Genomic DNA, 27,742 nt, shown 5'->3' with positions numbered 1-27,742 from the left:
TTCTTTAAGCTAAAGGGGTCGAAGGATACGGGGAGCAATAAAATAATCAGATGTGCTCGTATTGAATAGTGGAGAATGCTCAAAGGGCTGAATAGCCTACTTCTGTTCCTACTTTCTATATTTCTATAAATGCTAGCCTTGTCATGAATGAATGCAAATCCAACACCTTTTTAAAATTAGAAAAATGGACTGATATTGTGAAAATTACAGTATATAGAGGTTGTGTGATTTTCCTGGTGCTAAGATACTTTATTTCATAGCTTATAATATCCACTAATAAGTCACCTTATTGACAGAAAGGACAATTTCAAACCTATTTCCAAAATAAGTAAAATAATACTGTTGGAAAATCAACAGTTTATTCTTTCATCAAGTTTGGATGCAAAGCACCACACAAGTGTTGTGTAAGGCAATGGTTCTGAAAGTTAGTCCATAAGATGTAGAAAAAGAATCAGTCCATTCAGCCCATTAAGTCTGCTTTGCCATTCAAAGAGATCAGGGCTGATCTGATAATACTGAAATCCAGTTTCATGACTTTTCCTAATAACCGGTCATTCCCTTGCTGATTAAAAATCCGCCTATCCCAGTCTTGAACATACCTAATGAACCAGCTTCTACAACCCTCTGCAGTAAAAAAAAAATCCACAAATTCACTAGCCTTTGGGAGAAGAGATATCTCCACATTTCTTATTCTGATGTTACGTCCTGTGGTCCTGGGCACTTGGACAGGCATGAACAACCTTTCCATGTCAAGTTCCCTAAGAATCAGGCAGGTTTCAATCAAGGGCAGTATGTGGCTTAGTGGTTAGCACTACGACCTCACAGCACCAGTGGCCTGTGTTCAATTCTCCACCTGGCAATGATCTGTGTGGGGCTTGCATGTTCTCCCCGTGTCTGCATGGGTTTCCTTTGGGCGCTCCAGTTTCCTCCCACAGTCCAAAGATGTGCAGGCTAGGTAGATTGGCCATGCTGAATTGCCCACAGTGTTCAGGGGTGTGTAGATTAGGTGGGTTTGGGGAACGTGTTTGTGTGGGTCCTCTGAGGGCCGGTGTAGACTTGTTGGAGCGAAGGGCCTGTTTCCACACTGTAGGGATTTTATGAAGTCAGCTCCTACTCTTCTAAACAATGAGTACAAGCTGAGCCTACTTAGCCTCTTCTCGTGGGACAATCACTCCGTACCTGAGACCAGCCAAGTGAACCTCTTCTGGGCTGCCACCAATGCCAGTGTAACATTCCTTAACTGAGGAGTCCAAAATTACTCACAGTGTTCCAGCTGTGGTCTGCCTAGTGCCTTGGAAGGTTTTTGCAAGACTTCTCTACTTTTATATTTCAGTCCCTTTAAAATAAGGACAAACATTCCACTTGCCTTCCTTATTACAAATTTGCTTGTGTACTCACATTTTTGCAACTTATATAGAATGACTACCAAATCCTTTTGTACTGTAGCTTTCTGCAATCTTTCTCCATTTAAATAATATTCAGCTCCCCATTCTTCATGTAAAAATAAACAATCTCATATGTCCTCTCAATATATTCTATCAGACAAGTCTTTGACCCACTCACTTAACCTGTGTATATTGGTTTGTGGGCTCTTTGTATAATCCTCATCACTTGTTTTAAAACTTAGTTTTGTGTCAGCCACAAACTTACACTTTCTTTGTCTGGGTCACTAATATACATTACAAATAACTGTGGTTCCAACACAAAACACTATGAGATGATAGGAACTGCCGGTGCTGGAGATTCTGAGATAACCAGGTATGGAGCTGGATGAACGCTGAAGGCCAGGCAGCATCAGAGGAGCAGGAAAACTGACATTTCGGGTCTGGAGATAATGGGAACTGCAGATGCTGGAGAATTCCAAGATCATAAAATGTGAGGCTGGATGAACACAGCAGACCAAGCAGCATCTCAGGAGCACAAAAGCTGACGTTTCGGGCCTAGACCCTTCATCAGAGAGGACACTCTCATCCGCCTAGCTGAACTCGTCCTCACACTCAACAACTTCTCTTTTGACTCCGCCCACTTCCTACAGACTAAGGGGGTGGCCATGGGCACCCGCATGGGCCCCAGCTATGCCTGCCTCTTTGTAGGTTATGTGGAACAGTCCCTCTTCCACACCTACACAGGCCCCAAACCCCACCTCTTCCTCCGGTACATTGATGACTGTATCGGCGCCGCCTCTTGCTCCTCAGAGGAGCTCGAACAGTTCATCCACTTCACCAACACCTTCCACCCCAACCTTCAGTTCACCTGGGCCATCTCCAGCACATCCCTCACCTTCCTGGACCTCTCAGTCTCCATCTCAGGCAACCAGCTTGTAACTGATGTCCAGTTCAAGCCCACTGACTCCCACAGCTACCTAGAATACACCTCCTCCCACCCACCCTCTTGCAAAAATTCCATCCCCTATTCCCAATTCCTCCGCCTCCGCCGCATCTGCTCCCACGATAAGACATTCCACTCCCGCACATCCCAGATGTCCAAGTTCTTTAAGGACCGCAACTTTCCCCCCACAGTGATCGAGAACACCCTTGACCGCGTCTCCCGTATTTCCCGCAACACATCCCTCACACCCCGCCCCCGCCAAAACCGCCCTAAGAGGACCCCCTCGTTCTCACACACCACCATACCAACCTCCGGATACAACGCATCATCCTCCGACACTTTCGCCATTTACAATCCGACCCCACCACCCAAGACATTTTTCCGTCCCCACCCCTGTCTGCTTTCCGGGGAGACCACTCTCTCCATGACTCCCTTGTTCGCTCCACACTGCCCTCCAACCCCACCACACCCAGCACCTTCCCCTGCAACCGCAGGAAATGCTACACTTGCCCCCACACCTCCTCCCTCACCCCTATCCCAGGCCCCAAGCTGACATTCCACATTAAGCAGAGGTTCACCTGCACATCTGCCAATGTGGTATACTGCATCCACTGTACCCGGTGCGGCTTCCTCTACATAGGGGAAACCAAGCGGAGGCTTGGGGACCGCTTTGCAGAACACCTCCGCTCAGTTCGCAACAAACAACTGCACCTCCCAGTCGCAAACCATTTCCACTCCCCCTCCCATTCTCTGGATGACATGTCCATCATGGGCCTCCTGCAGTGCCACAATGATGCTACCCGAAGGTTGCAGGAACAGCAACTCATATTCCACCTGGGAACCCTGCAGCCTAATGGTATCAATGTGGACTTCACCAGTTTCAAAATCTCCCCTTCCCCTACTGCATCCCTAAACCAGCCCAGTTCGTTCCCTCCCCCCACTGCACCACACAACCAGCCCAGCTCTTCCCCCCCACCCACTGCATCCCAAAACCAGTCCAACCTGTCTCTGCCTCCCTAACCGGTTCTTCCTCTCACCCATCCCTTCCTCCCACCCCAAGCCGCACCCCCATCTACCTACTAACCTCATCCCACCTCCTTGACCTGTCTGCCTTCCCTGGACTGACCTATCCCCTCCCTACCTCCCCACCTATACTCTCTCCACCTATCTTCTTTTCTCTCCATCTTCGGTCCGCCTCCCCCTCTCTCCCTACTTATTCCAGTTCCCTCTCCCCATCCCCCTCTCTGATGAAGGGTCTAGGCCCGAAACGTCAGCTTTTGTGCTCCTGAGATGCTGCTTGGCCTGCTGTGTTCATCCAGCCTCACATTTTATTATTTCGGGTCTGGACTCTTCTTCAGAAATGGGGGAGGGGAACAGGGCTCTGAAATGAATAGACAAAGGGGGAGGCAATGATAGAAGTTGGATAGTGGAGCAGACAATTGGAGCGAAGACAGACAGATCAAGGAGGTGGGGATGAAGCCTGTAAAGGTGAGTATAGGTAGAGATTTGGGACGGGGATTGGTCACTGACGAGGGAGGGGTGGGTAGGGAAAGAGGGGAGGGGAGGGATATCACCCAAGCCCTCCACCTCCTCTGAAACTTCCGATTTCCTGATCCTCAACACCTCATCTTCACCATGGACAACCAGTCCCTTTATACTTGCATTCCCCATACAGGTGGCCTAAAAGCCCATTGCTTCTTCCTCTCCCACAGGCCAGACCTCAGCTGACGCCCTTATCCACCTAACCAAACTCATCCTTACCCTTAACAACTTCTCCTTCAACTCCTTCCACTTCCTACAGATAAAAGGGCTGGCCATGGGTACCAGTATGGGCCCAAACTATGCCTGCCTCTTTGTAGAGCTGTCCCTCTTCCGCAGCGACACTAGCCCATGAGGAGCTCAAACTGTTCATCCACTTTAGTAACACATTCCACACCAACCTTAAGTTCACCTGGACTATCTCCGATACCTCTCTCTCCTTCCTAGGGATCTCTGGATCCACCTCTGGTAACCACGTGGAAACCGATATCCATTTCAAGCCCAATGACTCCTACAGCTACCTAGAATACACCTCCTCCCAACCAAATTCCTGCAAGAACGCCAACCCATGTTCCTAAGTCCTTCACCTCTGCCGCATCTGCTCCCAAGATGAGATCTTTCACTCCCAGACATCCTAGATGTCCTTGTTTTGCAAGGTCCGCAATTTCCACCCACCCCCCCCGCCTCCACAATGGTTGAAAACACCCTCAACTGCATCTCTTGCATTTCCCACAACTCAGCCCTCACACCCTCTCCCCACAATAACAATAAAGGCAGAATTCCCCTTGTCCTCATGTATCACCCCAGCAATCGCTGGATTCAATGCATCAGTAGTGAACTATTACAACTCTCCCTCCCACTTCCTGGGTGACATGTCCATCCTGAGCCTCCTCCAGTGTCACAATGATGCTACCTGGAAACTGGAGGAACAGCACCTCATATTCCGCCTTGGAATCCTCCAACCCATTGGTCTCAATGTGGACTTTATGAGCCTCAAAATCTTCCCACTCCCAACCTCATCCCAAGTCCATCCACCCCCTCTCATCCCTGCCTCTTTGACCTGTCCATCTTCCCTCCCACCTACCTGCCCCTCCCCCCTCACTGGCCAACCCCCATCCCAATTCCCCACCTACATGCACCTTTACTGGTGTCATCCCCTCATCCTTAACCTGTCCATCTTCTCTGCACCTATTTGCTCCACTATCCACCTTCTATCATCGCCTCCCCCTCTATCTATTTATTTCAGCGTGCCCTTCCCCACCCCCATTTCTGAAGAATGGTCCAGAGCCAAGACATCAGCTTTCTTGCTCCTCCGATACTGCTTGGCCTGCACTAATCCCTATGATACTCCACTAGGGACAAGTTACCATTCTGAAAACTCCTTCCCCTCCCTTATCCTAATTCTCCAGGCTTTGAATAGACAGCCAATCCTTTATCCATGCCAATATGCTACCTTTAACACAATGGGCTCTTACTAAATAGCGTAATGAGTTGTACTTTATTAAATTCCTTCTGAAAACCCAAATAAGTTAAATTCAATGATTACCCTTTTCTCCATCTTGCTTATTACCTCCTGAAACAGTTTGACTACATTGGTTAGGTATTATTTCCCTTTCATGATGTCATGCTGACCCTCTATGATCATGTTCTGTATTTCTAAACTCTCTGCTATTACATCCTTTACAATGGACTCTCGTATTTTCTCAACATGTACTTTAAGCTAAATGGCCTGTGGTTACGTTATTTTTGTCTCCTTCCCATTTTAAGGTGTTATATTGTCAGTTTTTCAATCTTCTGGTACTTTTCTTGAAACTAGAGATTTCTTTTCAAGTCCTAGGATGCGTCTCATCAGGTTCAAAGGATTTATCAATATTTTCCTCCATTATTTTCCTTAACACTTCATTTTCTAGTGGTAGTTAGTATATTTAATTCCCCATCCACCTTTGCTCCTTTATAAGTTTGTAATTTTGGAATCCTATTAGGGTCTTCTACTATGAAGACTGGCAAAAATTATTTATTCAACTCCTCTACCATTTCCTAAATCCACGATTATTATTTCCGGTGTTGCTCTCCAAAAGGCCTGTTTTAAAATTAAACTCTCTTTTTTCTTTCCTTCACGTATTTTTTAAAAAGATGGCTTGTGCCCAATATAAAATTACTTGCAAAGCCTCACTGAAAGTTTATGTTGTCTTTCATTGCTTTCTTTCTTGATCACGTTTTCTCAGTTCTGGAAACTTTTTCAATTCTTTGACACGCCACTAATCTTCATCATATTGTGCACTTTTTTTAGTTTAAATTTGATGCTAGTCCTCTCTTCCTCAGTTAAGTCTAGTTGACTCTCTAGAATCTTTCTCCGTCACTGGGATATATCTTAGCTCTGATCAGTGAGCACATCTTCAAAAATGCCTGCCTTTTTCCCAAAACATCTTTGCTTCCAAACTCCTTTCCCAGTCCCCTCCAGCTAGCTCTGTTCACATTAGTTCTGAAATTACCCTTAATTAGTCTCAGCACAATAGAGCCAACTTATCATCCAGCCTCTCATTCTGAATGCTAAATTCTACTACTTTATGGTCATTCTCACAGGATGATTACAGTATCTGGCAACGAGGCTCCAAAGATGTGCAAGTTAGGAGGATTGGACAAGTTAAATCGCCCGTAGTGTTCAATGGTGGGTAGGTTAGGTGCATTAGCCATGGGAAATGTTTGGTTACAGGGAAAAGGGTAGAGTGATAGTTCTGAGTGGGATAGAGTTCAGAAGGTCGGTGTCAACTTGTTGGGCCAAATGGCCTGTTTCCACACTACAGGGATTCTATGGAAGAGTCTTCAGCGAATTAGATATAAACAAAGGTATGTTTTGGCAATTTTTGAGGACAGTGGGAATCAAGCATGGGGCTTACTGCTTCGTGCGAGATCAGATACTAGCTTAAAAATAAAAGAAGTGTGGAATCTAAATCAGACTTTTGTAAGAATCTTTACTTCAAATCGCTGAATGATCATTGTAAATAAGAGAAGAATTGCTGTTAACGACTCATAACTATACAATATCCATGCCACTGCTAGGTATGGAAACGACCTGGTTTCAGAGAGAAATGGTGAATATATCAACTCAAGCAATATGTTATTACAAGTATGTTGGCCCCACTTCCAGATTTTCAAAATTCATCCATTGAACTGAGCAGTAAAGAACAAATAACTGTGAACAGTAAATGTAGTTTTTGATTTTGCAATAACCTGCAATATATCAATAGAAACACATGCATTTAAATTTAAGAGGTGACCAAGAGAGTAGACCAGAGAGAATTGCAAACAGTACAGGGAAATCCAAAAAAAAGAAACAGATTCAAAAAAAGGAAATTCCAAAAAGGAAAGAAAATGAAAGTTTTTCTCAATTAAAGTTATGGCCTAAGACCCACAAGTGTTTTTGTTTGCAAAGTAACTGAACCACAGGAAGCAGAAGGTCTAAAGATTAATTCCCACGTCTTTAGCAAGTGAGCTGTTCTCATTCAAAATATGAGTTAGAATGAATTTACTGAAGTATTTCTGGAGTGAGAAGTGAAGAATGGGACCAGGGTCAACAGGTATGGCCACCAACCATGCTGGAACATGCATGTATTTATGTATTTATTTTGTGAGAAAAGTTTGAATTTTGGGCCCAGTCATATCCAACTTCTACAGGTTTGGCTCACAGAAGAATGAAAAAAGTGAACTGAATTCACATTCGGTGGCACTGTGGTTAGCACTGCTGCCTCATAGCGCCAGGAACCCGGGTTCAAATCGAGCCTCGGGTGACTGTCTGTGTGGAGTTTGCACATTCTCCCCGTGTCTGTTTGAGTTTCCTCCCACAGTCCAAAGACGTGCAGTCTGGGTGGATTAGCCATGCTAATTGCCTGTAGTATTCAGGGCAGTGTAGATTAAGTAGGTTATAGGAGGTTGGGTCTGGTGGGATGCTCTGACATTTGGTGTGGACTTGTTGGGCCTAAGGGATTCTATGGATCAATATTACAGGACCAACATGTCAGCAGAATCATTGACCTCAAGGGGATAAAAGTGAAGTCGTCAGGCAGAAATAAAAAACTGTTTATAATCTCTCTCTCCAATATAAACTGCTCTGTTGGTATTTTAAATTTGCTTTTATGTTTTTTTTTGCTCCAATCCAGCAAGCAATAACCTTTTCAGTTGTGTTATTCAAGAAACCAGATTTCCCTTGACCCTTCTTCATCATTCAATATGATTATGGCTGATACATTTGTGTTTTGGATTCCACGGGAGAGGTTAACAAAGTCACACAAACCTCTTGGGAGAAGACAACCTCTCATCTGTGCCCTTAAAAAACAATGCCAACCTTTTGCCTGAGATAATGGGAACTGCAGATACCGGAGAATCCGAGATAACAAGGTATAGAGCAGGTTGAACACAAAAGGCCAAGCAGCATCTTAGGAGCAGGAAAGCTGACGTTTTTGGGGTCTAGACCCAAAACATCAGCCTTTGTGCTCCTAAGATGCTGCTTGGTCTGCTGTGTTCATCCAGCTCCTCGCCTTGTTATCTCCAAACTTTTACCTTTTACTTATGGATTCATTCATAAGAAGAAATGTACTTTCCAGATTCACTTTGTCAATACCATTCAGAATTTACGTTCTTCAATCAAGTCACCCTTATTCTTATAAACTCCAGTAGAAAAAAACCGACCTGTCCAACATAAGGAAGCCTGTTCATTCCACATGTTAATCTTTGAACACCTCAATTGCATTTTCACCCTTCCTTATATAAGAACACCAAAACTGATGTTACTTGGGATGTGTTCTCACCAATACCTTGCATAGATTAACCATCTCATCCTTTCTTCTACATATAATTCCTCTGATCATAAAGGGTAATATTTCATTAAACTTATTAATTACTTGTGCACTTGCATACTACAAAATTTTGTGATTAATGCATTAGAGAACCCAAATCCCTCTGTACCATGGAATTCTGTCATTGCTCTCCGTTTGGATAATAATTTTCTTCTTCTTCCTGCCAAAATGAACAATTGCACATTTTCCCACATTATCTTCCATTTTTCAGGTTTTGCTCACATCCCAGCCCTTAGATCTATCAGTCTGCAACCTCATTACCTTCTCCATGGATTGGTCACCTCAGTTTATTGAACAGCTTTTGATTGATGTCAGCAGCTTGGGTTCAAGTCTTGCACAAACTGAGATTGCCTTAAAGGACTCTCCTCAATCTACCTCCTCAACAGGTTAAACTACCACCAATCATCTTTCTCTTATGAGACAGCAGCCTGATCATCTGGTAAGACAATAGTGATTTTACTTTTCCTTTTTATCCTCTCTATGCTATACTTTCTACCTACCTTAGTCTCACTTTCACATTTAGTGACCAAGCCTCTGTTCCCATCATTTAAATTATTGACATAAATAATGAAAAGAAAAGGCCCTGGCACATTGTCATATCCTGTCAGTCATAACAAAGATCTATTAGTTTTTATTCTTGCTTTCTGCCAACCAGCAAATCTCTATCAATACTGCTATATTACCACCCACATCATGAGCTTTTACTTCCTGTAATAACCTTTATCTTATCAAATGTTTTCTCGAAATCCAAGTCTCTAGGCCTCTCCTTTATCAACAGCACAAGTTACTCCTTCAAAGAACTCCATTTGCTTAAATATGATCACTGTTTCACAAAACCACACTAAGTCTTCCCATTTACCTTGAGTTGTCTAAATGCTTAGATATAATTTTATAATGATCCACTTTAAGAGCTTCCAAATGGCAAACATTAAGCTCACTAGGCTAGATTTCCCACCCTTTTTTTTTACCTCCCTTCCTTTTTGAATAAAGGGATTTGTTTTCCCCTAGAATGAAGTCCATTAAACCTCAGGAATTAAAAGTTTACAGCTTTATCTGAATACCCAGTATTACGTCTGCAACGATTGGGATTTCAGGGATAGGGATCATGAGCTTGAATTTGTTAAGGGAAGATGCTTTTTCACAAATTTGACTAAATGTTTGAGGAGGTAACCAAGAGTGTTGATAATGGCGACACTCATTTGATGTGATGAAACTGGACCTTGGAAAGGGCTTTGAAATGAGGTCATGAGATCCAAGGTAAAGTGGCACATTGGACCGAAAATTGGCTGACAGGTTGGAAACAGAGGGTAGTTGTTAACAATGCTTTTGTGATGTGAAGCCATTTTCTAGTGGAGTCCCTTAGGCCTCAGTGTTAGGCCTTGTGCTGTTTGCTGTGAACACAATGATTTGAACGTAAATGTAGAAGATATGTTTAAGAAGGTTGCAAATGACATAAAAGACTGAGTGCGGTAAACAGTGAGGACGATAGGTGTAAACTAGAGAAGGATATTGAAACACTAGTTGGGTGTCAGGGCATTTGCAAAAGGAATTTAACTTGGAAACATGTGAGGGAATACCCTTGCAGAGGGCTAAGAAGGAAAAGATTCACACTGCCGTATAAAACACTGGCTAGGTCACAACTGGAGTACTGTGTGCAGTTGTAGTCCTTATTAAAAGGATGTGATTGCAAGAGAGAGGGTACAGAGAAATATACCAGGATGCTACCTAGGCTGAAGAATTTGTGATGTGAGGAAAGCTTTGATAGGCTGTAGTTGTTTTTGTTGAAGCAGCAAAGGTTGAGAAGGTCCTGATTGGGTGCATGAGGTTATATTGGGCATAACAGTCTGAATGGGAATGCACGTTATATGTTTAGTTGAGTATAGATTAAAAGTAAACAGTAGGCATTCACTTTCTTTGCCATAGCCACCAAGACTATAGAACAAGAGCAGGAAAATTGGATTAACGCAGTCAGACCTTTGACTGGTATGATTCTAAGGGTCCAAATGGCTTCTCCCTGTGCTTCGATCATCTATGAATGATTGAGAGACATAAATTTAGCTGCGGCCTCACATACAAACACACTAACTTCGAAATTACACAACAAGGCATACTGTTGTTGTGTCAACACTGTGGAAAGGTAATGCTATAAATAAATATTCTGAAGATACCCTGGATCATAAGGTAAAGGTCAGCTTGATGGCCTTTGATTTGGCATAATTTAACAAAATTAGGAGTCTATTTTGACATTTAGAAGTGTTGTGAATGCAGCCCTGTTTAGGCTACTATTTCTCATCTTCTGGATAAAATCTGTTGCAGATGCCTCAGAGGCTAACATTTCTGAAAATTGAAATCACTTAAACAAAAAATAAAACATGTTGATGAAGACACACTGTCAGCCATGGATCAAAACAGGAAGAACAGCAGTGTCACTGCGCTATCAGTGTACAACTGAGGGTTAATATAAAGTAAATCCCACCATTCAGAGATAATGGGAACTGCAGATGCTGGAGAACTGCAAGATAATAAAATGTGAGGCTGGATGAACACAACAGGCCAAGCAGCATCTCAGGAGCACAAAAGCTGACGTTTCGGGCCTAGACCCTTCATCAGAGAGGGGGATGGGGAGAGGGAGCTGGAATAAATAGGGAGAGAGGGGGAGGCGGACCGAAGATGGAGAGGAACAGCAACTCATATTCCGCCTGGGAACCCTGCAGCCATATGGTATCAATGTGGACTTCACCAGTTTCAAAATCTCCCCTTCCCCTACTGCATCCCTAAACCAGCCTAGTTCGTCCCCTCCCCCCACTGCACCACACAAACAGCCCAGCTCTTCCCCCCCACCCACTGCATCCCAAAACCTGTCCAACCTGTCTCTGCCTCCCTAACCGGTTCTTCCTCTCACCCATCCCTTCCTCCCACCCCAAGCCGCACCCCCAGCTACCTACTAACCTCATCCCACCCCCTTGACCTGTCCGTCTTCCCTGGACTGACCTATCCCCTCCCTACCTCCCCACCTATACTCTCCTCTCCACCTATCTTCTTTACTCTCCATCTTCGATCCGCCTCCCCCTCTCTCCCTATTTATTCCAGAACCCTCACCCCATCCCCCTCTCTGATGAAGGGTCTGGGCCCGAAAAGTCAGCTTTTGTGCTCCTGAGATGCTGCTTGGCCTGCTGTGTTCATCCAGCCTCACATTTTATTATCCCACCATTCAGTCTGTTTATGCTGGACATCTCTTTTCACTAGGGGCTACGTTAGCACTGTGCGTAATTAGATTTGAGCAGCTGCAGCAACAATTTGGCATAATAACTTGTTTTTGGCCCTTTCTTTACTTTGCCTCCCGATTCGTGAACTACACTCATCCTTCTTTCAGCTTGTAGGGTGACAGAAAGGGCTCCATCAAGATCCTTGAATTCCCACACCACTAACACTTTGTTGCCTAGCAATGAATGATCATGTATCCAAGGGCCATGTCACACACGGTGTCAGTTTCCTCCTGCAGTTGAATCTGACTGGGGAACCATGCTGTGAATGAATGAAGCTCACCATATTACGAGCTGCTGAGGGTTAAGCAGTCGTCTTAATTATGAATATCAATCAATTCTGTGCCCAAATATCACAAACATAGACCGGGTCATTTTCAGTCAGTCAGTATGAAATCAACGGCCTGACTCAAAGGTCTACCTAATAGTCGTCACGCCATTTCATCTGTTGGTCCAGCCATTCAGCTATCAGGCTTAAAATAAATGGAATTAATTTAATTGCACATTATTCCACACTGAACTGCAACTCAAGACACCAATGATGTTAATTATTGTTCCTTTGTTTCACTCTTCAAAATGTGCTACCACTGTATGTCACATCAATTTTGATGCAAAAAAAACCTACCTCACATTCAGAAAGGATCAGGAATTGTTATTTTGCGCAACTTTCAGGGCCTTTGTAGTGCATAATGGTTCACTTTATACTTCACTTTATTTCCGCATAGCTAAACTCATTTGTTGATATAGATCTTTTACTTCTGTTACAACCCAAGGGATGATTTTGGATTTTTATTGGCCATTTAAGTTGACATTATTTTAAAGCTATTTGGCTGTATCTATCTGAGTTCAAGAGTGACAAGAGCTAGTGATCCTAAGTAGAGTTGGAACCTGATTTCTACCTCCAGGTCCTGATGAGTGAAAAATAGCTTAAGATCATTGGATCACTGAATGCTCCCTAGTTGCATTACTAAACTCATATGATTAACTATGCCTCTTTATGACAGAGTATTCTGCTCCATGTTTTACTTGCTGTATTTTATCTGTCTTCTGCTCTTATTTCGTTATAGCATACAGTAAATATTTTGAAATAAACAGTGATTTCCTCTTATCCAATCTATGAATTAAAAACAAACTACAAGCAGGCATTCGGCCTTGGAATTAGAAGGATTCATTTAAATCCTTTTTTCAGGGACTGAATGATCAAGCACATCACTGCCTCCACCCGGTTTATTTTGACGTGTTATAATCATAAGATATATTCACCATTGTGATACTGTCTTAAGATTTGAAAATGAAAGACTATGAGGGGTGGGGTCTACTTATACAAATCAACCATGGTGGATGTTCATGGATTAGCCGGAAAAACTCAAGTTAACTGTCAGCTGCGTTTTAACATACAGAATCTTTGTGGGTCAGGAGAAAAGAATTCTCTCTTGGAAAAAAAAGCTTGAGAAGAGGTAAGATGTTAGGCTCTGAAAATGTTTATGCTTAGGAATGCCATAAGCATCACTCAATACGATGTTGTCGTACAAATTATGGTGGACATACAGCTCTGAATTTTGACAGAGAAAAGGTTACAATCAGTGTCTCCTTTTGTTGACTTCTTAACAATGTTATATTATGCCAAAGAAACTTGTGCCTGACTGCTGTCATGCAGTAAATTTCATCATGTGTAAAACAACAACACCTTCTCATTGGAATGTCAGGTGGATTCCTCCTATCACAGTAGGTCAGTCATGTTCTTTGACTTCAACCTAAAAGGAGGATAGTGGGATCAAGTCTATCTGGTATATCATTCAAAGAAGTGACTAGAATGGTGATTCATCAGCCAGCAGACTGAACAGTTGTGAATTTGTTTTGATAGCTCAGAGTTCAATCAACTCATCTCCAGGACACCTTTGTAATACTTTCATCTCCCTAGATACTGAATCAATCTGTGATCATACATCACAAGAATGTATCATATTCAATCTAAGGGTGAGAAGGGGCAAGTGACATTTGCTCCACACAAGTACCAGGTAATTGCCAACTCTAAAAAAAAGAGAACCCAGCTATCTCGTCTCAACATCACCATTGCTGAGTCACCCCACTATTATTCAGGCTCACAGTTAATAGAAATGAAACTTGACTAACTATATAACCACACTGTCTACAAGAGTAGGACAGATGCTAGGAATTGTAAGGTGAGTAACTCACCTCCTGACTCCCCAGTGCCTATGCATTACTTATAAGTAATGAACAAAAGCAAAGTTGCTGGAAAAGCTCAGCAGGCCTCGCAGCATCTGTGAAGGAGAAAACAGAGTTAACGTTTCGGATCCAGTGACCCTACCTCAGAGCCTATAAGTAATGGCCTGGGAACAGAGTGATGAAATATGCCCCACTTCCCTGCTTGGGTGAAGCTCCAACAACACTCAAGAAAGTTGACACGATCCAGGTAAAGGCTGCCCACTTGCCCATCCATCTCTTTCAACATTCATTCCCTTTACCATGGATTCAAGGTGGCATCAGTGCATATCATGCACGAGATACACTGCAGTACCTCACCAAGGCCTCTTCGGTGGCACTTACTGAATGGCCAACCTGTGTCACCTATAAAAACAAGGACAGCACCACCACACACATGTTCCTCTCCAAGTTATATACAATGCTGACTTGGAACTAAAGCTCCATTACTTTACTGTCACTGGGTTAAACTCTTGGAACTTCCTCTCTATCAGTACAGCTTACAGCCGAAGAGGCTTAGAGCTTCAAGAAGGCAGCTCACTGTGACTTTCTCCAGGGCAATTAGGGATGGGAAATAAATGCTAGACTAACTAGCGAAGCCTATATCCCAAGAATATAAACAAAAAGCCGAGTGACTTTTTGAGAAGTCTTGAAGCAAAACTTTAAGGAGGCTACTTGTGCAGCCAGTAAGAAGATGGGGAGGGCGAGCATTTGAGAAAAAAACTTCCAGAAACACAACGTGTGGCAATATTTGACAAGAGGAACTGACAGGTAATGGTGAAAAGCCTTTCAGAACGAATAGGAGACACTCAGCAGTAAGTGTGAGCTGACAGCTACATGGAGCTGAAACACCATTCATACTTGGCTGTTCCACTTTGTGTCAGGTTCTGAAGAACTTCAGGAACAGTCCAGTTTTGATGCTCAGCTGGAGAGCAAATTACATCGGAGTCTTTGTGAGTGAAGTTGAAATTCCTTTTAGGTAAGGGGTAATCTGTAAAAATGTCTTGCAGTTACATGTTGAAAAAGCAAGGAGTAGTCAAACTACAGAAAACTTTGTCTTAATCAGCACTTTACAAACCAGCACTCTTGATAAACTGGCAAAATTTATATATCTGAAATACCAGACATTTACTGTATTATCACAATCTCAGCAATATCCAAGTAGTCATTTGAGGGAACAAGTGAGATGGCTGTCTGCCAGTAAGTTTTATTTAAGGCAAAGTTGCATCATTATTTAGGTGACTTATTTTGTGAATAAAGTATAACAGAAACATGCATAACCCTTGCAACCTATTTCCATACACTTAGAATATTTTTTTTTACGATATGTTGACCTCTTAATCAATCAGAATATTTGACTAACCAGCACCCTCTAGACCCACAGGTGCCAGTTAATACAAAGTTGACTGTTTTTACAGTTCAGAATGAACATTACTGCCACAATGAACAGGTACTGCAAGGCAGGTCAATCCAAGAGAAATCAAAGGCAGCAGAAGTCATTTTCAAATGATGTTGCAAAATTAAACAAGTTGTGAAGGCAGAATTAAAGTAATACTTGTGCAAAATAGAAACTTAGGAACAAAAACAAAGTTGCTGGAAAAGCTCAGCAGGTCTGGCAGCATCTGCGAAGGAGAAAACAGAGGTAAGGTTTCGGGTCTGGTGACCCTTCCTCTGAACTGATGGTGGCTGGGAAAACATCAGTGTATATGCAGAAAATAGGGAGGTGGGTGGGGTAGGGAGTAGATGATAGGATAGAGACCAAAGAGAGAGAGAAAGACAGTTGGACAGTCAAAGGAGTTGCTAACAATCAGGCTGAGAGGGTGAATAGTTGTTAACGGGGACTGTTAGTGACAAATAACAGGGGGTGTGTAACGGCAGTCTGTGTGGTAACAGGACCTGTTGTGTGGGGTAGGAGGCTGTGACATGGGAGAGTTTCTGCCTTAAAATTATTGAACTCAATATTAGGAAACTTAGCGAAAGATGAACATTGGGAATTATTCAGGCTGCAGAAGAAAGCAAAAAAAATCCATCAATTAAAACAATGCAAAGGCACAAAGAATTTATTAAACCCACAGCCTTCAGGATTCATCCAGGGTAGAAACACAAGGCAAAGAGGATTAATTCAGCGAACCACAGACATTTAAGGAAATCTGTTAAGGGAGCTTATGGAGCTACAGAGAACAGGATTCATTCACAGATCTCTTTCAACAACAAAATTATATCTAAAGCCCCAGATAATAGGGTTCATAAAGTAAAGTTATTGAAGAGAATGGGAATTGTTTATTAGGTGGTGAAAAGACAGGGATCATCAATAAAGGAAATAATTTCACCTGTGCTCACAAAATGTGAGCACATGATATTTGCTGAAGACATTTTGACCACATTAGCATGGGAAAACCCTAAAGTACACCAGTGAGCAGAAACAGCATTGTCTCATGGTCAAACTGAAAACATTAGAAGTACAGAGAATAAACCAGTTTTTGAGATACACTACATTTGAAAGCCTTTAAAATCTTTCAGTTACGTGGCTGGGTAAGTGGACATGTTGGGTTTCACCAGTATAACAACCACATGGGGCCAATGCAAACATTTAACCCCATTGTAAATTTGAGGTATGGAGCGTAAATACTTCTGCACAGTTTTTGTCAGCAATTGCCTATGAATTATTTGAGGAAAATGGCTTGCTCGCTCAAATTGAAGAGGATCTGCAAACAACCCCATGGACGAAACCACTTTGAGTTGACCAATGGCCACAGCTTCAGGAGACAGTCAAAAATAAATTGTCCAGCTCAGAGCTTGAGAAGACCAATAAAGAGAGAAAGTTATCTGGTTCAGAAATCATGGAAACTGAATAAGAAGAAAGTGCCTGTTTTGAGAAGGTAGCCTTTTCCTGTGGAGGAAATTCATGGCACTAAATGTCCTCCAGATAAAGGAATAAAGTAGCTGCCCTATCGGCAGGAAAGAAATCTGCCAAAAAGGACATCAAGAAATGAAAAAATGGTCCTGCACTTTAAAGTCAATTTACAGACCTTATGTGTCGAGAACACACACAAGATCAACGGTCTTTAAAACATACTCATCCTCAGATTTGAAGAGAACACGTTTTTGGCAGAGTGACCAGACCAGCTAAATTTGCTGTGTCCGAGAATTTGGGGCAGATTGGATGATGATAAATGCGTGCCTATAAGAATACTAATAACAGAAAGAAAGCTTGGCTGGGGTGGGGAGTTAAATGTACAAGTTTCTGTGCTCTGGAAGGGTTAATGCTGATGGCAATGCAGCAAGTCGTATCCAACATCTCATTGTCATATTGATTTTATGTAGGACAATAGTTCTGGATCTTGAAGGTGATACAAATCTCCCTTATAGTCTTGTTACCAATGTCTCTCATACCAGTGTGACTGTTGTAATATGATGCAGATTCCAGACAAGGCAAGCAGTTACATGATATTGTGACATTTACAATCATGTTTAAAGGTAGTTCCCCATATCTTCAGTCACTCTCTGTGTCATAGAATCAATGTGGGTTTCAGTCATTTAGCTATGTATATACAATTTACAGTAACATAGAATTAAGCACAGGACTCAGATTGTATGTAACAATGTATGTAGTGTGATCAGACTCCAAGAAACCTGCATCAACAAACATTCAGCTCTGTGGCATGTATTAAGTGTACTAAAATATTGAAAACAATAAACCACATCAGTGAACATGCAAGACCTGTCAGACTTTTATGATCCCAATCTAAAATGAGAAATCTACCTGATGCAACTTGCACCAAGGTAACTGGTGAGGGGCCATCATTCAACAGTGTCCATCTCCCCCATGGGATTTTCCTAACATACAGCTCCCTTCTTCCACCTGCTGAGCCAGATACTTGAGAGGAATATCCTTAAGCCCTGTGCCTTCAACTTTGCTGCATTTGCTGATACCTAGGAGCATATACAGTAGCATCAAAATCTCTGAAATAAATTGAACTAATGAATGATAAAAAAACTAACAAAGGTCTAAAAAGCAACAAAAAGGCTACATCAGAGAGGAAAAGAAAAAGATTAAATTTACACATTTTTTAAAAGCTAAAAATTGGCTTGGTATTGTGATTGCCAAATGATTGGAGGTGAACATGCATAGTTGTAATTTATTATAAGGTGTTTGGCATCAGCAAATACTTCCTTCTCACTTGTCAACATTTGTTTCAGAAACACTTCCATGCCTGCAAAGCAGCTTTGGGCATCCTGTGTGAAAGGAATTCTTAAGTCTTTCTTTCTTTTCACCTCTCTGTGACCAGTTCCTGTGACAGTCTTTGGATGGAGAAAAAAAACACTTTTGCCTGCAGACAGTGACATTACTTGAGTTGGATACAAGAAGGATTAAGATTTCAGGATATTCAAATAAGGCCGGAGAATTAACATCTTCCAGGCTCTACAGTCCAGTAGGTTGGAGTCGAGTTACTAACTGGGTAAGATTTAACCTTCAATAGTTTGTATTGAAGACTTTCAGGAAATATTTGCTCACTTTTAGTGGCTAACAGAAAATATCAACAGTGAGAACTGACACCCTTGCGTTCTCATAGTGCAGGGTCACATTTCTAAAATTGGCCATACTGTGGTCAATTTCAGTCTGATGAAGGGTCATCAACCTGAAAAGATTTCTCTCCATAGATGCTGCTTGTCTAGGTGTGTGTGCGTGTGTGTGTGTGTGTGTGCTGTTTTCACATCATTTTCTGAGAAGTCTGTGCAACACTGACACTCACAGAATCATAGAATCCCTATAGCTTAGAATGAAGCCATTCAGCCCATCAAGTCCACACTGGCTCTCCAAAGGGCATCACACTCAGACCCACCTCAGTAATTCACTGTAAGATTTCACTCCAGAGACACAGAGCAAAGTATCAGTGAATTCTTTACAAACACACCTACGGAGAACCAGTGGAAATATTAATGCTGACAAAAAAAATTTTTGACACATTCCAGGGATCACACTTGAAAAAATGATCCCCTGCTGAGAAGCCTCCAAAATAACTTACAAAAGATGGTATCAGCAATCCAATTGGAAAATGATATTAATTTTGTGAGAAATGACCTTTTCCAGTTAATTTACTTCCAACTTTGTGTCCTGATTAACTTTCAGGTTGTATCAGTGATAAGGGGAACTGCAGATGCTGGAGAATCCAAGATAATAAAGTGTGAAGCTGGATGAACACAGCAGGCCAAGCAGCATCTCAGGAGCCCAAAAGCTGACGTTTCGGGCCTAGACCCTTCATCAGAGAGGGAGATGGGGTGAGGGTTCTGGAATAAATAGGGAGAGAGGGGGAGGCAGACCAAAGATAGAGAGAAAAGAAGATAGGTGGAGAGGAGAATATAGGTGGGGAGGTAGGGAGGGGATAGGTCAGTCCAGGGAAGACGGACAGGTCAAGGAGGTGGGATGAGGTTAGTAGGTAGGAGATGGAGGTGCGGCTTGGGGTGGGAGGAAGGGATGGGTGAGAGGAAGAACAGGTTAGGGAGGCAGAGACAGGCTGGGCTGGTTTTGGGATGCAGTGGGGGGAAGGGAAGAGCTGGGCTGGTTGTGTGATGCAATGGGGGGAGGGGACGAACTGGGCTGGTTTTGGGATGCGGTGGGGGAAGGGGAGATTTTGAAGCTGGTGAAGTCCACATCGATACCATTGGGCTACAGGGTTCCCAAGCGGAATATGAGTTGCTGTTACTGCAACCTTTGGGTGGCATCATTGTGACACTGCAGGAGGCCCATGATGGACATGTCATCTAAAGAATGGGAGGGGGAGTATCCATTGTACCCGGTGTGGCTTCCTCTACATTGGGGAAACCCAGCGGAGGCTTGGGGACCGCTTTGCAGAACACCTCCGCTCAGTTTGCAATAAACAACTGCACCTCCCAGTCGTGAACCATTTCAACACCCCCTCCCATTCTTTAGATGACATGCCCATCATGGGCCTCCTGCAGTACCACAATGATGCCACCCAAAGGTTGCAGGAACAGCAACTCATATTACGCTTGGGAACCCTGCAGCTCGATGGTATCGATGTGGACTTCACCAGCTTCAAAATCTCCCCTTCCCCCACCGCATCCCAAAACCAGCCCAGTTCGTCTCCTACCCCCACTGTATCACACAACCAGTCCAGCTCGTCCCCTCCGCCCACTGCATCCCAAAACCAGCTCAGCCTGTCTCTGCCTCCCTAACCTGTTCTTCCTCTCACCCATCCCTTCCTCCCACCCCAAGCCGCACCCCCATTTCCTACCTACTAACCTCATCCCACCTCCTTGACCTGTCCATATTCCCTGGACTGACCTATCCCCTCCCTACCTCCCCACCTATACTCTCCTCTCCACCTATCTTCTTTTCTCTCCATCTTTGGTCCGCCTCTTCCTCTCTCCCTATTTATTCCAGAACCCTCACCCCATCTCCCTCTCTGATGAAGGGTCTAGGCCCGAAACGTCAGCTTTTGGGCTCCTGAGATGCTGCTTGGCCTGCTGTGTTCATCCAGCTTCACACTTTATTAACTTTCAGGTTGTGCCTGATTTAATGCTATTACTATTATTGTTTTCAATTTGTCCCAAGTCCATGGCTTTGTGAATTGATGTTATTGTATACTTTCTTTGTGTTGAAGCTAGAGTAATTGTCAGTTATGAAAAGACTCCCCTCCAACTGCTTCCTGTCCTTACCTACACTCCATGTAATCACACATTTTATCTTGGATTTCTATTATCATCATTCCCAGCAGTAACCCAAGTCAAAGAACTCCCACCCTAGACTTGAGTTTCCCACATCAGACTGACTAAAAAAGGTACATTTCCCAAGACTGATGTCTCTTCAGTGCCCCTACTAGTGGACTTCTAATCCATGGACTGCTTACACTTGACCTGCAGAACTGATTCTGGCCCAATCCCTGAACCAGAAGATTACTGAACTTTGATATGAATAAGTCCCTGAAGTGAAATTAGACAAGCATCTTGATAGAATGCAGCAGTATCCCCTGTCTAACTGTGGTTTGCCTTCATCTTTCTAAAGTCCAGTCGGTGTTGACTTTCAGATGTTGTCATTTGGTTAACAGGTGTGCAGTATATCTTCTGTATAAGCTACTGGCATATGGTATGGTTTCAAAGTGGTGTGGAAAGCAAGATATATACCCTCTTAATTATTCAGAGCTCTGACTGATGCCAAGCTACCATCCTGTCTCTCTCTGTTTCTCTCTGTTTTTCTGCACTAAAAAGCAATGAAAGCCAGAGAGGCTGGCAGCTCATAAGTTGGCCTGGAAGAGCCTGTGAGCTAAAAGAGAAATGCAACACAGAGAGGCTGGCAGCATCCAACTAACTGCAAAGTGAATATGTACAAGGAAGGTAAGCAAAGATGGATAATGCATGAGATGTGGCTATGTGTTCCTGTGCAACACACAAGGTAATCTGCCAAGAAGAATGCAACGTTCAAGTGTCCCAGAGCTTCAAAGTTAAGACCCAAAGGGCTTAAGTGGTGTGTGCATTGTTCCAAAAGCTGCCATGATGATCTGGTGACGCTAGTTATGCCCACTTGTATGGACGAAGGATGGAAGAAGATAGTGTCCTGGGACCATGCAGGGAAATGATGGTGCAGATTCAGAGAAGCAAGTGGCAAGCTGATGTTGTTATATGACCACTCTCCTTTTCATCTGAGCATTGGTGCCATCTAGCTTCTTAGGGTAAGGGGAGATGCATAATATGTCAATTTCTGGAAGCAACCACAGTATTGTGGCCAGCATTACAGACATTATTTGGCTGGAAATTGGTAATGGTCTCAAACTATGGAACTAACTTTGAAAACACAATGGCATGAGGCTTGGTTGAGCTGAAAACCAGAAATTACAAAAAAAAGGTGAAACCTGCTTGTGGCTTTTAGATATTTAATAATGCTTAGATAATATAAAGTGATCAATGTAAATTGAAGATTGTTGCCAAGATTCATTGAAAGATTAATGAATCAGATGCCTCATTTCTTACTTACATTATCAAATAATTTCTTCATTAATTCAATGGTCAATTTTAGTAGGTGTTCACTTTCAAAGTCAGAATCTTCTTCTTTCTTTGGGATTGCAGGCCACACTTCCCTTAATGTTAGGAGCCTTTAGATCACTCTCAGTAAGCACGTGAAAAATGTAAGGAACATACTTGCTGAAAGTGCAAACATACTTTATGTTGCATAAAATATCACTTTAAGTTTGATCACAAAGTCAATTTTGGATGTTTCTCCAATACTTCTGGCCTCTACAACACTTGTTGATTTAAATTATTCCTTGAGGAACTTCTAGGCGTATTTTAACTAATTATAAGAATTGAAGGTGGCTTTTACATTGGCGATGTTTTGAAGATTGGAGATTATGAGGGCAGGAGGGTCACAGCAACTTTCCTCAACTCGCAATGTCAATGGTCTGGACGAATGTTCTTGACACAAATTTAAATGCCACTGCAACAACTGGGTGGGAATTGAAATGCAATTAATTAATCATGTAGAATAAAATGTTGGTCTTATTAATAATGATCATGAATCCATTGGAATATTGTAAACACCGATCTGGTTCACTTGACTTAATATAAGGAGCAGATGGAAGGGAAATCCTGAAACAGTCAGTGGTACCAAAAGGAGTGATTGAGGTGGTGACACTGAGATAGCCAGTCAGTATTATTTGAAATAGTTGTTGAAAAAAGATCTCTGTGATAGGCAGTCAGAGACAGAGCTAGATTAATTGGAGCTGAATAGAAATTGTTCCTATCCATTAAACACTAAAAAGCTGTTTTGGTAAGTGGTTAAGGTCCTTTTATTCTTAAGTTTTAACAGGTATACAATTGGTGGTGAAGAAAACAAATGAAAGTGCAGTAAATAAATGTAAGTGCATGTATAATTGTTATGACAGGGTTAGCAGCCAGACCAAATTAGACTTACTAACAATGGATGTCATAAGACAGTGAAATTAAAATATTCAATGACACTCAAAATTGCCCAATTTTTCCTCACCAGATTTATAACCGATGTCAGACACCAAGTTTATAGCTTAAACAGAAATTAACAATTTATTATTTGCACTGTTGCTTTAACAGAAAAACAATAAACAGGGGCATCTAATTAAGATCTATGATTTAAACCTAAATTTCTTTGGCCGTAACCCCATTCACAGATAGGCAGACCAACAGCACAGTTAAAGGTTAAATTAAACGAAAAATTAAAGAAAATACATATAACTGGCTAACTCAATAATCATTACAACAATGAGTATGACAACTTTATGAAATTCATTGAATGTTGTGTTAATTTACAGGCACACGGGGTTGTATCTTTCTTGCGTTCTGAAGTCACCAGCCATTGCAAACAGTTTCTACCGGTTTCTAAGGAGTATTCACTTCTTTCTCAGATACCATTCTTAATATTCAATAATTTTTTAACTGGAGGGTAACTAGAAAGCAACCAAAAACTCTGCCCAGCAGTTTTCAGAGCCGCAGGGCTTTATGCGTATAAAATAGTCAAAGCCTGTTCAAGTTTTGAAACAAAAACAGAAATTGCTGGGAAAGCTCAGCAGGTCTGGTAGAAAGAGCAGAGTTAACTTATTTATCTCTTTCTGTTTTTCTCAACATACTTTTGTTTGACTGTCCGGCATCAGTCCTCCTTTGCTTCTCCCTTCTAACATCCAAGCAGTTGCCAATCCCTGTGCATAAGACGTCTCAGGTGCCAAAACAATTTCAGTGTTCACAGAACAATAAGTAACCTGTAATTAACTTTCCAGGCCAGTTCCCAGAAACAAGTTTGTTTGTTTGTTTTTCTATCTTAAAAAAAACAAGTTGTTGCTTAAAATTTAAAGTTCAGCTCACATTTCCAAACCAAAAATAACAAAAATAGGAATAATAGAGACAGTGCCAACATGTTTAATTAAAACTCAGGTTGTCAGTTGCCTAGTCTGACAATGAGATGTTGTTTCTAAGATTTTGCATTGTGATTAGCTGGAGCATTGCAGCAGGCGAATATATTCAAGTCGGCATGTGAGTAGGATGCTGTGTTGAAATGACTGGCTGCGGGGAGGTCAGGGTCATGCTTGCTCATGGATCAGAGGTGTTCTGCAAAGCAATCACCCAGTCTGCATTCAGTTTCTCCAATGTAAAATAGGCCGTGTTGTGTGTAGCGAATACAATACACAAGATTGGAGGAGGTACAGGTGAAATGCTCCTTCACTGGAAAGATTGCTTAGGCCCTTGGATAGTGAGCAGGGAGGAGGCAAAGGGGCAGGTGTTGCACCTTCTGAGGGGTGATAGATTTAAGACAGATGTCAGAGGCAGGGTCTTTACTCAGAGAGTGGTAAGGGCATGGAACACCCTGCCTGCCAATGTAATTAACTCAGCCACACTAGGGGCATTAAAACAGTCCTTGGATAAGCATATGGGTGATGATGGGATGGTGTAGGGGGAGGGACTTAGATTAGTTCACAGTTGGCGCAACATCGAGGGCCAAAGGGCCTGTTCTGCACTGTATTGGTCTATGTTCTGTGGTTGCTTGGGAAGGGTGTGTGTTGAGTGGTCATTGAATGGACTAGGGTGTCCAAGAGGGAATGATCCCAGTGAAATGCAGACAGGGGAGTGAGGGGAAGATATCTTTGGGGTGGTGTTCTTCTGGAGTGGTCTGAAATGGCAGAGGATGATCCTTTGAATGTGGACGCTGATGGGATGAAAAGTGAGGACAAGGAGGCACTGATCACGTTGAAGTGAGTGATAGGAAGGGACAAGGGCAGAAGCCCAGGTGATAGGCCAGATATGGTTGAGGGCCCCGTCAACCACAGTGGGTGGGAAATCATCTTTATGGAAGAAGGAATGCAAGTTAGCAGCCTTTTTTTGGAAGGTGACATTGTCCAAACAGATGTGTCGTTGTTGAAGGAATTGGGAGAATGGGATGGACTTATGGGAGTCAGTGGTTTGGTACCAGATGGCATTGGGCAGTTCATTCTCTGAAATAGACAGAGGTCAAGGAAAGGAAAGGAAATGTTGGAAATGGATGATGTGAAAGTCATAGAGGAGTGGAAATTGGAAGCAAAATGAACAAATTTTTCAAGGTCCTGGCAGCACCATGAAGTAGTCTGAAGAATGGCAGGGGGAGTTAAAATGGTTTGCGACTGGGAGGTGCAGTTGTTTGTTGCGAACCGAGCGGAGGTGTTCTGCAAAGCAGTCCCCAAGCCTCCGCTTGGTTTCCCCAATGTAGAGGAAGCCACACCGGATACAATGTATACAATATACCACATTGGCAGATGTGCAGATGAACACCTGCTTGATATGGAAGGTCATCTTGGGGCCTGGGATAGGGGTGAGGGAGGAGGTGTGGGGGCAAATGTAGCACTTCCTGCAGTTGCAGTGGAAGGTGCCAGGTGAGGTGGGGTTGGAGAGGAGTGTGGAGCATACAAGGGAGTCGCGGAGAGAGTGGTCTGTCCAGAAGGCAGACAAGGGTGGGGATGGAAAAATGTCTTGGGTGGTGGGGTCGGATTGTAGATGGCTTAAGTGTCGGAGGATGATGCGTTGTATCCGGAGGTTGGTGGGGTGGTATGTGAGAACAAGGGGGATCCTCTGGGGGCGGTTGTGTTGGGGGCGGGGTGTGAGGGATGTGTTGCTATTTTTCCATTCCCACCCTAGTCTGCCTTCCGGACAGACCACTCTCTCTGCGACTCCTTTGTCCGCTCCACACTCCCCCCCCAACCCCACCACACCCGGCACTTTCCCCTGCAACCACAGGAAATGTTACACTTGCCCCCACACCTCCTCCCTCACCCCTATCCCAGGCCCCAAGATGACTTTCCACATTAAGCAGAGGTTCACCTGCACATCTGCCAATGTGGTATATTGTATCCACTGTACCCGGTGCGGCTTCGTCTACATTGGGGAAACCAAGCGGAGGCTTGGGGACCGCTTTGCAGAACACCTCTGCTCGGTTCGCAATAAACAACTGCACCTCCCAGTCGCAAACCATTTTAACTCCCCCTCTCATTTCTCAGACGACATGTCCATCATGGGCCTCCTGCAGTGCCACAATGATGCCACCCGAAGGTTGCAGGAACAGCAACTCATATTCCGCTTGGGAAGACTGCAGCCCAATCGTATCAATGTGGTTTTCACAAGCTTCAAAATCTCTCCTTCCCCCACTGCATCCCAAAACCAGCCCAGTTCGTCCCTTCCCCCCACTGCATCCCAAAACCAGCCCACCCTGTCTCCGCTACCCTAATCTGTTCTTCCTCTCACCCATCCCTTCCTCCCACCTCCAGCTGCACCTCCATTTCCTACCTACCACCTCATCCCACCTCCTTGACCTGTCTGTCTTCCCTGGACTGACCTATCCCCTCCCTACCTCGCAACCTATACTGTCCTCTCCACCTATCTTCTTTTCTCTCCATCTTCGGTCCGCCTCCCCCTCTCCCTATTTATTCCAGAACCCTCTCCCCATCCCCCTCTCTGATGAAGGGTCTAGGCCCAAAACGTCAGCTTTTGTGCTCCTGAGATGCTGCTTGGCCTGCTGTGTTCATCCAGCTCCACACTTTGTTATCTTGGATTCTCCAGCATCTGCAGTCCCCATTATGACTTATCCATAATTTTCTAGTTTCTTTCAGTTCCAAAGAAGTGTCATACTGGATTCTGAAATGTTAACTCTTTGTCTCTATCCTTGGATGCTGTCAGACCCGTTGTCTTTCTCCAGCATTTCCTGCTTTTATTTCCGATTGCCAGCATCCACAGTGCTATGCTTTTATTATAATGTTGAAGCTGGGGAATTGAATTATCTGTTCAGTGAGTATTATTAACATATCTTGCCTGAAGCTTAAGGAAAAATCAGCAACATTATTTTCCCTAATTGCAGGGAATACAGATTGCAGATTGAAGTTTGAGTTACTGGACGGGATAACATTTATAAGTGGAGATCCCCAGTGTTCATGTTTAAACACCTCTTCTTCCTGATAGCTATCAGTAATGAAAATTGTCCAGAAAACAATTTCAATGATTGTGGATGAAACCAAACTTGCTAGTTTGTATCTATCTCCATAATTATGCAGAGCTGACTTACCAACTTGTTTGTGTGTATTAGCAATTTATTCACGGTGCTTTAAAATAACTGCTCTTTCATGCTTCTAGCAGCTTCCAGCTTTGAGTTCACCAGCAGTAAATAGGTACATAATCAAGCACTGCAAGAAGTACTGGGAACTGGGAACAGGTTAACATTAAACTTCAATAGGACATAGATTGGAAGAAAGAGGAAACAAATGGCAGATGAAATTTAATGCTGGCAAGTGTGAAGAATTTCATTTTGGTAAAAAGTGCAGGACAACATGGTGTAAAATCAAGGCAGAAGCAGAGGGAAGTCAGGAAATATATGCATAAATCATTAACGATGGCAGAAAACATTGAGGAAATTGTACTTCTTGGTGTGTTTGCTGAGTGGGGAGATTTGATAGCAGACGATTCATCCCCTTCACAGGAGGCTCAATAGTGCTGAGAATGTCACCTAATAAGGAGATGAAACATCTGCTAACGTAC

This window comes from Stegostoma tigrinum, chromosome 5, assembly GCF_030684315.1.
Source record: "Stegostoma tigrinum isolate sSteTig4 chromosome 5, sSteTig4.hap1, whole genome shotgun sequence".
In the NCBI taxonomy this organism is placed as follows: domain Eukaryota; kingdom Metazoa; phylum Chordata; class Chondrichthyes; order Orectolobiformes; family Stegostomatidae; genus Stegostoma; species Stegostoma tigrinum.
The sequence above is the reverse complement of the archived record's forward strand: the minus strand, read 5'-3'. Positions refer to the sequence as shown.